A 14,590-nucleotide genomic window follows, 5' to 3' on the forward strand; every position below is an offset into this window, starting at 1 on the left:
GAACCGATAGCCTACTTACCAAAGATCTGCATGGCGCTCGGACTCTCTGTCGACGACTGAGAGCGGATGTGACATGTAAAATATAGGCTAGCAACGATGTTGTTATTTAGAGAGGACAATGATGATGAGGAGGAAAATAGTAGCCTAATAATAACAACAACAATAATTTGTTTATTTTATATGCCATTAAGACTATTTATAATATTCTCCTATTATTTCAATTATTATAATTATTATGATTATGCATATTGTGAATAGTGTTTATGTAGACATATTAGCTAGCCTATATTATTATTATTATGTGAGTGTTGTTATTATTATTGTTATTATTATTACAATAACGGCATATTTGTATTGATTTGTGTATTACCATTGTAATCATTATTACCATTTGTTATTATTAGGCTATTAGTATCATCATTTATATAATCAATATTAGTCCTAATATAGGCCTGCATCTATTAAATTGTTTAGCACGTTTTTGAGTGATTTGATTTCAACAGTTTATAAATATTTGAAAAATGTATTCAGTTGGTAATACATTACCAAACACACCTCCTCCACTAAGAATCGAAATCCAAACTGACCGTGGCAAAAATGATTTCACTCTCGTCCGCTCAGGCGTTTCCAGCTTGTCCTATGGCCTTTCTGTAATGCAGGTCACTCCCGTAGTATTCCTAAATCGCTCCCACCACCGGAATCTGGGACACATTTTGTCAGCAGCCGCAAAGCATGGCTCCTTCTGTGGTAACTGAATAGCCAGTGTAATTTGACACTTCAACTTGCCGTGGCTCTCTACGGTAGTTGATTCAGTCACTCACACGCTAACGCTACGGTGATCGGTTTTTCTTGTATTTGTGAAGTGAAAAGGAACGCAGTGTAGGTCTACACGAAATTCGGGAAAACAAAGCGGATTTCTTCTCCTAGCCGAGCTAAAAGTAAGTTCCGTTCCGTGGTTGTTTCCGTATTGTAGGCTGTTCAATCACACCTCGCCGTGGGTTGGTTGCACAGACAGACATGGTTTTGTGTGTGGGCATTAACGTTACTGCCTTCGATGAGTTCGCTGCTCGCTGGCCAGACTCAACCCCAGCGCCAACAATAGACTGACCCAGAGAATCAGAACAGAACCAGCCGGTATACTTAAACTGGATAGGGTATTTTATTTATTTTTTTACTATTGCGTCCGAGTCTAGAAATATATATTTTTAGCTAGGTCCGTGCACAGCGTGGATTTGTTGCTTGCGTGCGGTTAGTTGTGGTTTGTTCGGTTGCGTTTAGCCTACATTGAGACATTTAGAGAAGGCTGTTTGATTGTTGGTAAACAAATGAGGTTGATTAGTTTGCTGGGGGTTAATCTTCCCTTAATCTGGGAATGTATGTCAGGTAACTAATAGGCTAGTTCAGCAAGCAAAACAAGGCTGGACTGAGTCGACTGCTTTCTATAGCCTAGCCTACCTGTTGTAATAATAGCATACCACAAATCCAAACTGCTTTGCTATTTTGGCACGTTGTTAGTGTTACAATGTAACATTTGTATCTCCCGCTCTCAACATGTAAAATGTGTCGGCCTAGCCTACTAGGCTATTATTTGTATGCCCGCGCCACGTAAATTATGCAGCACTGAACTGTTAAAATAGACTTTATATCTTGCATTGTATTTTCCAATCAGACTTGCAGAAAACCAATCGCTGGGCCGCTGTGCGTGCCACGGGCGGCGGCGTCTCTGGCGAGCCCTCCCCGATAAATTCCTCCGTCTGGATGTGAGGCCAGCCGGGGCAGCGGCGGGCGGACCTCCCGGTGGGTGGGAGGGAGAAAAGGAGGGAGCAGAACTGGCTTCTCTTTCATTACCCTCTCCACCCGGGCCATGATGGGAGAGACAGAGAGCAGCCAACTCGCAGAGGAAAAAATCCTGTAGACTGCACTGAATGAACGGGAGGGAGAGAGAGAGAGAATGCCCTTTTCCTCTCGTTAGTGAGGTATGGGAGTTGGGGGAAACACGAGTTGGAGCGGGTGCGGTAGTTCAGAGAGAGGCAGGGAGGAAAAGCTATGGATGTTGATTTCAGATGTTGTAAAGGGGCATGAAACTACACTTCCAGAAAACCGTAATCCAACAAGGTAATACATAAATGGGTTTAGTTTGTTATCACAAAGGTAGTTTAATGTAGTCTACAATACACACCATTTAAATGTGAACATATTTACCAGCTGCTTACACTGTCCTTAACATAACTGGAATGTTTTATGTTTATAATTGATTAATAGACACAGCTTGTAAGAATGTGTTAATAAAACTTAATTGGAAACAGTGAACTTGACCTAGTCAGTGTAACTAAGTTAACAACACTTCTAAAGCCTCACACCATACACACACTATCTCACTGTCAGTCAAGATAACAGGTGCAAGTTGTATGAGGGAAGCCCACCCATCCACCTTTTTTCACCTGTCAGCAGTCATGAAGCAAAGGAGACAAGGAAACAAAGCCAATCAATACAATTGGAATCAATGCTGTGTTTATGGACTGACAGTGTGGGTGAGTGGAGTGGTGGATTAAGGGAGACCATAGAGGAAACAAGGAAATTAATCAAATGCATATTGGACCTAGGCCGGGATGTGTATTATGATTCTGTTGCTATTCCACCCACAGCTTCCCTAGTCAGCCAAGATAACAAGCTGTATGAGGGAAGCCCATCCACCTATCTGCATTCATTAGGCAATGGATTCAAGGAAATAAAGCAAGATGAAACCCTTTAAATACACTCCCATTGCTCCTCTCTCAATCACAAACTCGTAGTAGTTCCATTCTTCTTCCATATTCTCTCTATTCCCATTCCCCACCCACAGCCTCAGAGTCTAGAATTGAGCTAAGGTAACGCATTTAGAACCTACACCACACTAATCACTGCTGTGACAGCTTGACGTTTCACCTAACTGTTAGTGTTCTATTGTAGAGGGTTGTGAAATTGTTGGCTGGCGTTCACTTAGACTCGCTCACTAGACATGGATTCTCTGTCTGCTGGTGTCATGCCTTCGGCTCTTATACCACCCACTCCTGTCCGTCTGTCCCATAGCACAAGACAACCTTTGTTTCTGTCAGTCAGATTCTCTCTGTGTGGCGTGGTTCTCTTGGTTGTTGAACATATCACAGTTGTTTTTGTGAAATGCTTTAATTTGTATTTTCTTGAAATTTATGTCAGGGAAAATATCTCTAAGTGGAGAAATATGTCAATAATGCAGAGGAATATTAGGAAAATCTAAAACTGCATGGAGCTTTTACATTTGGACATATTGCATATCTGAAGTGTTCCATTTGAATTTGACTGCACCAGACTTCCTCAGTGTTCACACTATTGAATTTGTTATCTCTCTCTCTCTCCAAAAGGCTATTGATTAATTTGACTGCATGATAGCCCCCTGGTCGCAATTCCATTTGATTTGAATTACTATTGTGTAGCATTAGACCTTAATAGAAACTGGCACTCTAACCATATTTACCCAGCTAGGTTGAGAGAGAGAGAGAAAGATCAAACTACTATTTGGTTTTGTTTATAGGGTGTTACAATATTGTAAACAAGCACATATCAAGAGAGCGCAGACTGGTACTCTGACTCACTGTTACTGACTTCTATTCACACATCTGTGAGTGCTGCCCTGTGGGGCCTATCTATCCATTTTACCTCTGCTAACCAGCCTCAGACCAGTCTTCTGGGGGGGTCAGCCAGTAACACTCACTCGTTTAATGAGAGCCTTTACTTCAGTAAGGTATCAGAACAGCATATAGCCCCTGTCTCGGTAAGTGCCTTTCCTTGAAAGAGGGAGAGAGAAGAGTGGTAGATACAGGTAGAGAAACAGAAAGTACATGTGAGTGAAAGAGCGAGAGAGAGACTGGAAAAAGAGAACTCACTGGCCTTACCCTGTCACTGGCTCATGCATGTTTGATTTGACGTTTGTTGGTACTTTGCGCAACGAGTGCAGGGAAGGGGATGTCACAATGGCCACGTCCTGTTCAGTTCCCTTCTGCAGTGCGTGTGTCTGAGCAGTGTGTGTGCATGCCTGTGTGTGTGTCTGGGCAGTGTGTGTGCATGCCTGTGTGTGTGTCTGGGCAGTGCTGGAGCAGGGGCCCTTGAATGATAAATGACACCCGGCTAGGAGGCTCCACGAGGAACAAGATGAGAGTTCAAGGAGAACACAATGTTCCCTACCACTGTCCGTCTGTCCATCCGTCCTCCATGCCTGCCTGTTTCCCTGCCTACCTGGCTGACTGGCTGGGCAGCTGACTTACTGATTGACTGGCTAACTGACTGACTGACTGACTGGTTGACTGACTGGCTGCCTGCACTCAAGATTTCTCACCATCGCAAACAATTACCTTCACATTTTTACTGCTGATGAAATCTTCACTCGCTGTGTCTGTGGCAGTGAAGTGTGTGTCTGAGCAATCTGCACGCGAGTGTGTGTGTGTTAGTGCTGAGCGATTAGTGCTTATTGAGGTTGGATCATTTGTGGTTTGATTATAAAAAAATAATCTCAATTTACGATTAAAAAATAATAATTTATACCTTAAATGCATTATGAAATTCCAAAGCCCAAAATAGTGATCATTCAATTGCAAACATTGCAAGTATTCCATTGTCTCTGTCAGGTCCACATAGAAAAATAGGAAATGACTATGAAATAATAAATTATTTTAGTTGTATATTACTTAGTTTTATTTAGTCATCATCTCATCTCTGCTCAGACAGTAGCAGCCAGACAGACAACTGTCTAACATTGTCTCTGTGCTCCCCATACTGTACTGTCTTTAGTCATCCTATTTAGCTAGGCCAGCCTGGCAAAGCATGCTGAAGAGCTGCCTGGCAATCATTTTTATTAGTTTTTCAAAGTAGATAAGGCATACTTTCACAAACCGTCTCTATCCCTCTCTCTCAGGTTAGATACACACAGACCACATAACATAGCAGACGTAAAAGTGTATCCATCTCTGTCCAAGTAGGAAAAAAAAGACGCAGTGGATTATGGTTATTGTAGTTCAAGGAAAATAACACATTTAACTTCATATTCATTGTCTCCAGCACCACACCAACAGCAACATATGTGAAAATGGCGCGTTTCTATGTTTTGTAGTAAAAAAGATGGGTGAAGATAATTGTTTCCAATAACATCATCCATGTGCATTGTGTGATTTTTATTTTTTACCAATTACAACAAAACATAGAAACTTGTCTTTTTCACATGTTGATGTTGGGGTGGTGCTGGAGATGATGAATATGAAGCTGATTTTTTTTTACATTTCCCTTTTAATTACCACATTTCTGAACTGAACTAGGTTCAATATTTGCCTAGTGAAAACTACAACTCCCTTCAGCCCAGTGTGCCATATATTTCTTGACTTCATTTCGCTAGGAAATTAAATTATTTCTCTAGAGAAACAGCACGTTGGGCTCACAAAAAACCCAGAACTAAATGGAATTCAAGTAATTGAACCGACGTCGGTCAATTAGTTGTTTAATAATGAAAAACATCACAATGTCAGTTAATCGCTCAGCACTAGTGTGTGTTTGTCTTGTAAATCCTGTTTAAGACAAACACGTTGTCCTTATCCTTAGACTGTTTTCTTGTGAGTACAGTACAGTAGGACTGCCTCCCCCACGGAACCCTATTCCCTATATAGTGCATTACTTCGAAAGTCAAAAGTAGTGCGCTCTATAGAGAATAGGGTGCCATTTAGGACACAAGCCAAGCTCATTAGTCTCTTCTGTTTCCATGCTGGGTTGGTGAGTTCACTGTGTCAGCTCTCTCCTCTGTGATCCGTCTAGGTTATATAGGTCTCTCATTTGATAATACAGCCTCTCTGACTGTATGGAAGTTAACTACAACCTCTGCCAAGTCTCTCTCTCATACCAGAGTAATAACAGTGTAATTGATTGTTTTTGTGAAGCCACCCACCTCTCATCACTACTATTTCAAATGTATTTTCTATTACCTCATCAGAATAATGATCTTCTATTCCTTTATAGGAAGTCTGGAGTCATGACTGTCTGTGACTGTGTGTTTGGGCTATGGGTTTAATGTTACTGTGTGTGGGATGGAGAGTGATGGTGTAGACTGCATGAAGAGGGTAGAATCACATCCAACCTACCCTCTAGGATACATACAGATGTGCTATCTTAAAATGATGCTAGAGGTTTTGTATAATTTTAGCTAGTACTTTTGCACAATTGTGTACAACGTGATCCATTTCGTATGATATGTTACGTCTTGCAAAAAAACTAAATGTGTGTGTATATATATATATATATATGAGGTCGACCGATTATGATTTTTCAACGCTGATACCGATTATTGGAGGACCAAAAATTTTGATGCCGATGAATTAATCGGCCATTAAAAAAAAATATATATATATATATAACAAAAAAGTATTTGTAATAATGACAGCTACAACAATACTGAATGAACACTTTTTTAACTTAATATAATACATCAATAAAATCAATTTAGCCTCAAATAAATAATGAAACATGTTCAATTTGGTTTAAATAATGCAAAACCAAAGTTTTGGAGACGAAAGTAAAAGTACAATATGTGCCATGTAAGAAAGCTAACGTTTAAGTTCCTTGCTCAGAACATATGAAAGCTGGTGGTTCCTTTTAACACGAGTCTTCAATATTCCCAGGTAAGAAGTTTTAGGTTGTAGTTATTATAGGACTATTTGTATTTCATTAACCTTTGACTATTGGATGTTCTTATAGGCACTTTAGTATTGCCATTGTAACAGTATAGCTTCCGTCACTCTCCTCGCTCCTACCTGGGCTCGAACCAGGAACACATCAACAACAGCCACCCTCAAAGCGGCGTTACCCATGCAGAGCAAGGGGAACAACCACTCCAAGTCTCAGAGCGAGTGACGTTTGAAACACTATTAGCGCGCACCCTGCTAACTAGCTAGCCATTTCACATCGGTTACACCAGCCTAATCTCAGGAGTTGATAGGCTTGAAGTCATGAACAGCGCTGTGCTTGCGAAGAGCTGCTGGCAAAACGCACGAAAGTGCTGTTTGAATGAATGCTTACGAGCCTGCTGGTGCCTACCACCGCTCAGTCAGACTGCTCTATCAAATCATAGACTTAGTTATAACATAATAACACACAGAAATACGAGCCGTAGGTCATTAATATGGTCGAATCCGGAAACTATCATCTCGAAAACAAGCCGTTTATTCTTTCAGTGAAATACGGAACCGTTCCATATTTTATCTAACGGGTTGCATCCATAAGTCTAAATATTCCTGTTACATTGCACAACCTTCAGTGTTATGTCATAATTACGTAAAATTCTGGCAAATTATTGTTGCATATACACTGACTCTGCATGCAATGAACGCAAGAGAAGTGACACAATTTCACCTGGTTAATATTGCCTGTTAACCTGGATTTATTTTATCTAAATATGCAGGTTTAAAAATATATACTTCTGTGTATTGATGTGAAGAAAGGCATTGATGTTTATGGTTAGGTACACATTGGAGCAACGATACGCAACGCATCGATTATATGCAACGCAGGAAACGCGAGATAAACGAGTAATATCATCAACCATGTGTAGTTAACTAGTGATTATGATTGATTGATTGTTTTTTATAAGATAAGTTTAATGCTAGCTAGCAACTTACCTTGGCTTCTACTGCATTCGCGTAACAGGCAGGCTCCTCGTGGGAAAAAATAAATAAATCTGTCGTTCTGCCCCTGAACGAGGCATATAACCCACCGTTCCTAGGCCGTCATTGAAAACAAGAATGTGTTCTTAACTGACTTGCCTAGTTAAATAAAGATTAAATAAAGGTGAAAAAAAAACATCGGCCAAATCTGTGTCCAAAAATACCGATTTCCGATTTGTCATAACCTGAAATCGGCCCTAATTAATCGGCCATTCCGATTAGTCGGCCGACCTCTAATTTATACACACACACACACACACACACACACACACACATACATACATACATACATACATACATACATACATAAAGTATCATTCAAAAGTTTGGACACACCTACTCATTCAAGGGGTTTCTTTATTTTTACTATTTTCTACATTGTAGAATAATAGTGAAGACATTAACAGTATGAAATAACACATATGGAATCATGTAGTAACCAAAAAAGTGTTTATCAAATCCAACATATATTTTATATTTGAGATTCTTCAAATTAGTCACCCTTTGCCTTGATGACAGCTTTGCACACTCTTGGTATTCTCTCAACCAGTTTCATGAGGAATGCTTTTCCAACAGTCTTGAAGGAGTTCCCACATATGTTGAGCACTTGCTGGCTGCTTTTCCTTCACACTGCGGTCCAACTTATCCCAAACCATCTCAATTGGGTTGAGGTTGGGTGACTGTGGAGGTCAGGTGCACTCATCACTCTTTCTTGGTCAAATAGCCCTTACACAGCCTGGAGGTGTTTTTTTGGGTCATTGGCCTGTTGAAAACCAAATGATAGTCCCACTAAGCGCAAACCAGATGGGATGGCGTATCGCTGCAGAAGAGTTAACTCTTCCATTCCTGTAGCGGTCTTCATGAGAGCCAGTTTCATCATAGCGCTTGATGGTTTTTGCGACTGCGCTTGACGAAACGTTCTAAGTTCTTTAAATTTTCCGTATTAACCTTCATGTCTTGAAGTAATGATGGACTGTCGTTTCTCTTTGCTTATTTGAGCTGTTCTTGCAATAATATGGACTTGGTCTTTTACCAAATAGAGCTTTCGTCTGTATTCCACCCCTACCTTGTCACAACACAACTGATTGGCTCAAATATATTAATAATTAGACATTTCACACATGAACTTTTAAGAAGGCACCCCTGCATTCCAAGTGACTACCTTATGAAGCTGGTTGAGGGAATGCAAACAGTGTGCAAAGCTGTCAAGGCAAAGGGTGGCTACTTTGAAGAATCTCAAATATAAAATATAGTCTGATTTAGTTTAACACTTTTTTTGGGTTACTACATGGGTCAATATGTGTTATTTCATAGTTTTGATGTCCACTATTATTCTACAATGTAGCAAATAGTATAAATAAAGAAAAACCCTTGAATGAGTAGGTGTGTCCAAACTTTGGACTTACGAATTCCAATTCGTACACTATGTTAAGAATTTGTAAGTTCTTAAAATCTCGGATTGTAAATTCTTAAAATCCCGGATTGTATCTTTAATTTGACTCTGCTTTTCACAGCAGGAAAATAATCCTGCACCAACAGGACATTTGAATTATTATGTGGATTCTAATTAATGGACATTTTTGTAGGGGTTGATACATTTTTCGTTAGGACAAATCAAGTCTGCCATTTTTAAGTGGAAATTACAAACTTTAGAAGCCATTTTATAAAAAATTGAATACACTACAATTTGCACTTCATGCTGCGGTGGAAAATTTGTTGCGACAACAGAGTGATCAAATTAAGATAGCAGATCTGTACTGTAATTCCTTGTTCTCTGACATAATTTGTACACAGTGAAACTAATTGAAGGTCAAATGTTAGATATTGGGGTGTTGTGTAATAGAGAAAATAAAAACTGATATGGATGGAGTATCAACATTTCCTGAGTATGGAATATTTGGGCAAGAGGTGAGGCAAGCACATATTTACACTAATATACAGTTGTGTTTCTGTTTTTGTTGCACACTGTAAACATTTTAGTTGTGTTCCCACATGTCCCAATATCAAATTGGCGTGCCACTGCAAGCCCCACAGCGCTCTGTCTCTCCCTGCCTGCCGCCTCCTCCCAACCACTCAGCCAGCAGCGAGTGTGTCCTTTAGAGAGAGAACGATTGAGTATGTGTGTGTGCCCACTTGCTGCCCTCCCCTCATTGTGACTCTGGCAGTGTAAGCCAGGCTGTTTCCGTGTGTGTGTGTGCGTGCGTGGCTGTTTCCCAGGGTTCTAAGCCCTGCCGGTCCTTTCATACCCCTGCTGCCTGGGCGGCTCAGATAAAGAGACATATTAAAACCTCCCTCGCTGTGGAGAGTGAGAGAGAGAGAAAGACAGAGGTGAAAGAGGGGTAGAGGGGGCCAGAGGAAAAGCATATTTGTCTTATCCCATGACAGCTGTCGTGTACCTGTCTAATTAAAATAGTTATCACTTTGGTCATTCAGTGAAATGATATCACTCATCAGTATATCTAAACTACATAAATAAAACAATATCTACAATATATTTGTGATACTTAACCCTAAATCACCCCAATCGGAAATCATCTCCCCAGTTTATCAGCCAGTCGATGTGTTGTACCAGATACAATATTATTTTCCTCTCCCTTTGCAGTAGTTTTGGCTGATTTTCATGGGGCTACAGAGGATAATCTGTTTGCCTTCCATTTGGGACTTAATTTATTCTACTGATCAACAACATTTGCATAGAAGTAGCTTATTTTATAAAAGTGCATGCTCTTTAACCAGTAATGACATCATTCATGAAGCAGGAGGGGGGTCGTCAGTTGGAGCACTATTCACACAGAGTCAGTTTGCTGAGGCAAATAATTCACTGACACGAGATAGAGAGACGTGAGAGAGAGACCAATTATTATTATTTTTAAAGTGAATTAATAAAGTTTTGGTGGCAATTAGTTGTCATGGTTAGCATATTATCACAAAGTACTAGGGGTAGTGAATTGATGTTAGCTTAAGCTGTTAGCTAGCAAGGAAAGTTAGCCTGTAAAGCTGGAAGCTACCGCTATCTTCTTGCATTGTAACGTGTTCTAGCCTGTATGGACATTGTTTTGCAAACAATAATTAACAGATTTAACATTTCTACATGTGGTGTTGCATTATTCAAGTGTGTTAACTTAAGTGGAGCATGAGAGGGGAGCTAACATGATGCAGCCCAGACTCCCAGTGCAGGCTAAGGGGAGCATGAGAGGGGAGCTAACATGATGCAGCCCAGACTCCCAGTGCAGGCTAAGGGGAGCATGAGAGGGGAGCTAACATAATGCAGCCCAGACTCCCAGTGCAGGCTAAGGGGAGCATGAGAGGGGAGCTAACATGATGCAGCCCAGACTCCCAGTGCAGGCTAAGGGGAGCATGAGAGGGGGCTAACATGATGCAGCCCAGACTCCCAGTGCAGGCTAAGGGGAGCATGAGAGGGGAGCTAACATAATGCAGCCCAGACTCCCAGTGCAGGCTAAGGGGAGCATGAGAGGGGAGCTAACATGATGCAGCCCAGACTCCCAGTGCAGGCTAAGGGGAGCATGAGAGGGGGCTAACATGATGCAGCCCAGACTCCCAGTGCAGGCTAAGGGGAGCATGAGAGGGCTAACATGATGCAGCCCAGACTCCCAGTGCAGGCTAAGGGGAGCATGAGAGGGGAGCTAACATGATGCAGCCCAGACTCCCAGTGCAGGCTAAGGGGAGCATGAGAGGGGGCTAACATGATGCAGCCCAGACTCCCAGTGCAGGCTAAGGGGAGCATGAGAGGGGGCTAACATGATGCAGCCCAGACTCCCAGTGCAGGCTAAGGGGAGCATGAGAGGGGAGCTAACATGATGCAGCTCAGACTCCCAGTGCAGGCTAAGGGGAGCATGAGAGGGGGCTAACATAATGCAGCCCAGACTCCCAGTGCAGGCTAAGGGGAGCATGAGAGGGGAGCTAACATGATGCAGCCCAGACTCCCAGTGCAGGCTAAGGGGAGCATGAGAGGGGAGCTAACATGATGCAGCCCAGACTCCCAGTGCAGGCTAAGGGGAGCATGAGAGGGAGCTAACATGATGCAGCCCAGACTCCCAGTGCAGGCTAAGGGGAGCATGAGAGGGGAGCTAACATGATGCAGCCCAGACTCCCAGTGCAGGCTAAGGGGAGCATGAGAGGGGGCTAACATGATGCAGCCCAGACTCCCAGTGCAGGCTAAGGGGAGCATGAGAGGGGGGCTAACATGATGCAGCCCAGACTCCCAGTGCAGGCTAAGGGGAGCATGAGAGGGGGCTAACATAATGCAGCCCAGACTCCCAGTGCAGGCTAAGGGGAGCATGAGAGGGGGGCTAACATGATGCAGCCCAGACTCCCAGTGCAGGCTAAGGGGAGCATGAGAGGGGGCTAACATAATGCAGCCCAGACTCCCAGTGCAGGCTAAGGGGAGCATGAGAGGGGAGCTAACATGATGCAGCCCAGACTCCCAGTGCAGGCTAAGGGGAGCATGAGAGGGGGCTAACATAATGCAGCCCAGACTCCCAGTGCAGGCTAAGGGGAGCATGAGAGGGGGGCTAACATGATGCAGCCCAGACTCCCAGTGCAGGCTAAGGGGAGCATGAGAGGGGAGCTAACATGATGCAGCCCAGACTCCCAGTGCAGGCTAAGGAGAGCAGGCACGGCTCACTCCATAATAAGGGGGGACGTCTGCTGTGCTTAGACAGACTTGATCCGTGAGACACATTTGACAAGTACCAAAAGTAACAAGTTCTAGCACCAAACCGTTTTTCATGTTCTAGTATCGGAAAAATACAGACGTTTCAGTATATCGTGCAACACTAGCGTGCGTGCATTGCGCAAATGTGTCCCCACCTTTTTTTGTTCCCGGAGACAAGCATTGATCCACTGCAGAGTCCTTGCCAGGGCCCAGCTTGCAGCCTCCAAAACAATGTTTGTCATTGTCTTGCTGTGATTTATAATCATCTGTTGACAAACAACGGTACTCTCTCATTTTCTGTATGATTTAAAATGATTCAGAAGATGCTCAAATCCCCATTTCTCAGGAACATATGCCAGGTGTGTAAACCAACAACAAGAACAGACTATGTAAAGCTAGGCAGATTACTATTTAAAAAATATATACATATAAATTGTATTTGGATTTATTAGTTTAACTTTTTACCCCTTTTTCTCCCCAATTTCGTGGTATCCACTTGGTAGTTAGTCTTGTCCTATCGGCTGCAACTCCCGTACGGAGAGGCGAAGGTCGAGAGCCATGCGTCCTCCGAAACACAACCCAGCCATGCCACACTGCTTCTTGACACACTGCTCGCTTAACCCGGAAGCCAGCCGCACCCATGTGTCGGAGGAAACAATGTGCACCTGGCGACCGAAGTCAGCTTGCAGGCACCCGGCCGGCCACAAAGAGTCGCTAGAGCACGATGGGACAAGGGAATCCTGGCCGGCCAAACCATCCCCTAAACTGGACGACGCGAATTGTGCGCCACCTAATGGGTTTCCCGGTCACGGCCTTCTGCGACACAGCCTTGGATCGAACCCTGGGCTGTAGTGATGCGTCAAGCACTGCGATGCAGTGACATAGACTGCTGCACCACTCGGGAGGACCTAGGCAGATGACTTCTGAGATTAAATCATTTATTTTATAATACGTCATAATAGACATAACATATAATGTTATTATAATGGGTTTCCCTAACAATTGTTCTCAGAGCCATTTCAACTTTATAGCTCCTAATAGATGAGGAAAAGCTGATCCCGGATCTGTGCATAGTGGGATGGTAAACATCAGACACAGACAGGGAATAGGGCTAGCCTGTCTATGAACTGCACGCACACACACACACACACACACACACACACACACACCCATCTCTGGATGTCATGTCGGAAGTACGTCTCCCTGATATATCTAATCAATATGACTGTATTTCATAAGAGGTGTGTGTGTGCGCGACATGTCTGTTAGTGTGTGTGTGTGTGGGGGGGGCGCTTCCTGTCCTTATTTTCTCTGGAATTCCTTTGTTTTTGGAAGTTCGGAACAGAACAGGAAAAACTGAAATGTGTGTTTTGACTAAGGGCATGTTCTCCTTGAGAACACACACAAACACACACTGCTGTTTTTAAAAGCCAGGCACAGCCAAGGTGCTTTTCTCCTCTTAGCATATAACCATTCAGCAGGCAACAAAACAGATACATCTTCTTCCCTGTTAGCACTAGCTAGGCTGCCTTTAGGCTGCTAGTGTACTCATGTTGAAGCTGTCCTCAATACCTCAAAGTTAGACTTTGTCAGTTGAAAGACAGTGGCATACCTTCCCAATACTGTAGCCTACATGAATAATGGAAACTACCTTAATTTCCTCACTCCTGCCTGTCTGTCCACAGTAAGTATGCATGTTGAACGTGGAACAGCATGTTTCCACTCCTGTTTAGTGAAGGAGGAAGCAGTGGTCACAATGTCCTGCTCAGCTGAGGGGTTCAAATGATATTTTACCTTGTAACACTTCATATTGAATTATAACCGCATAATAAAGCCTTATAAGATATGTATAATGCATGACACAGGCACTAAATACCTATAACTCATACACGCACATTCGTTCCAATAAACTAAAAAGTAAACTGTTACAATTGGCAACTTGTCTTTTTCAACTCTCCATGCGACCACTGATGTTCCGCCACTTGTATTCTGTCACAAGTTCCTTATCAGGGGCAGACTGTCACTTTAACTAGCCAACTCCCACGAAGGAAGTCTTTTCCCTCTGGTTTCCCACTTGTTTGAAGGGGTGTTTGGAAAGAGAGGGAGAGAGAGAGGGAATTGAATAGGCTTCTTGCTTGCCTGCTTCTATTGAGCCAGGCCCATTCTTCAGCCAGCTCCTGAAACAGTCGGGAGGAGGGGA

General features: G+C 42.8%; 1 protein-coding gene across 5 annotated transcripts in view; it reads left to right on the top strand.

Moving 5' to 3' along the window:
• Nucleotides 1-613: 613 nt before the first annotated feature.
• The window catches only part of zmiz1a (zinc finger, MIZ-type containing 1a), a 265,059-nt gene continuing 251,082 nt past the window's right edge, over nucleotides 614-14,590 (top strand). The window contains exon 1 of one of the 5 annotated variants that reach the window (XM_042299071.1): nucleotides 614-938. The gene's annotated coding sequence lies outside the window, so the exon portion shown is untranslated. The remainder of the gene's footprint in view (nucleotides 939-14,590) is intronic. The other 4 variants (XM_042299067.1, XM_042299068.1, XM_042299069.1 and 1 more) reach the window with 4 other exon arrangements.

The sequence above is a fragment of the Oncorhynchus tshawytscha genome, linkage group LG16, assembly GCF_018296145.1.
Source record: "Oncorhynchus tshawytscha isolate Ot180627B linkage group LG16, Otsh_v2.0, whole genome shotgun sequence".
In the NCBI taxonomy this organism is placed as follows: Eukaryota; Metazoa; Chordata; class Actinopteri; order Salmoniformes; family Salmonidae; genus Oncorhynchus; species Oncorhynchus tshawytscha.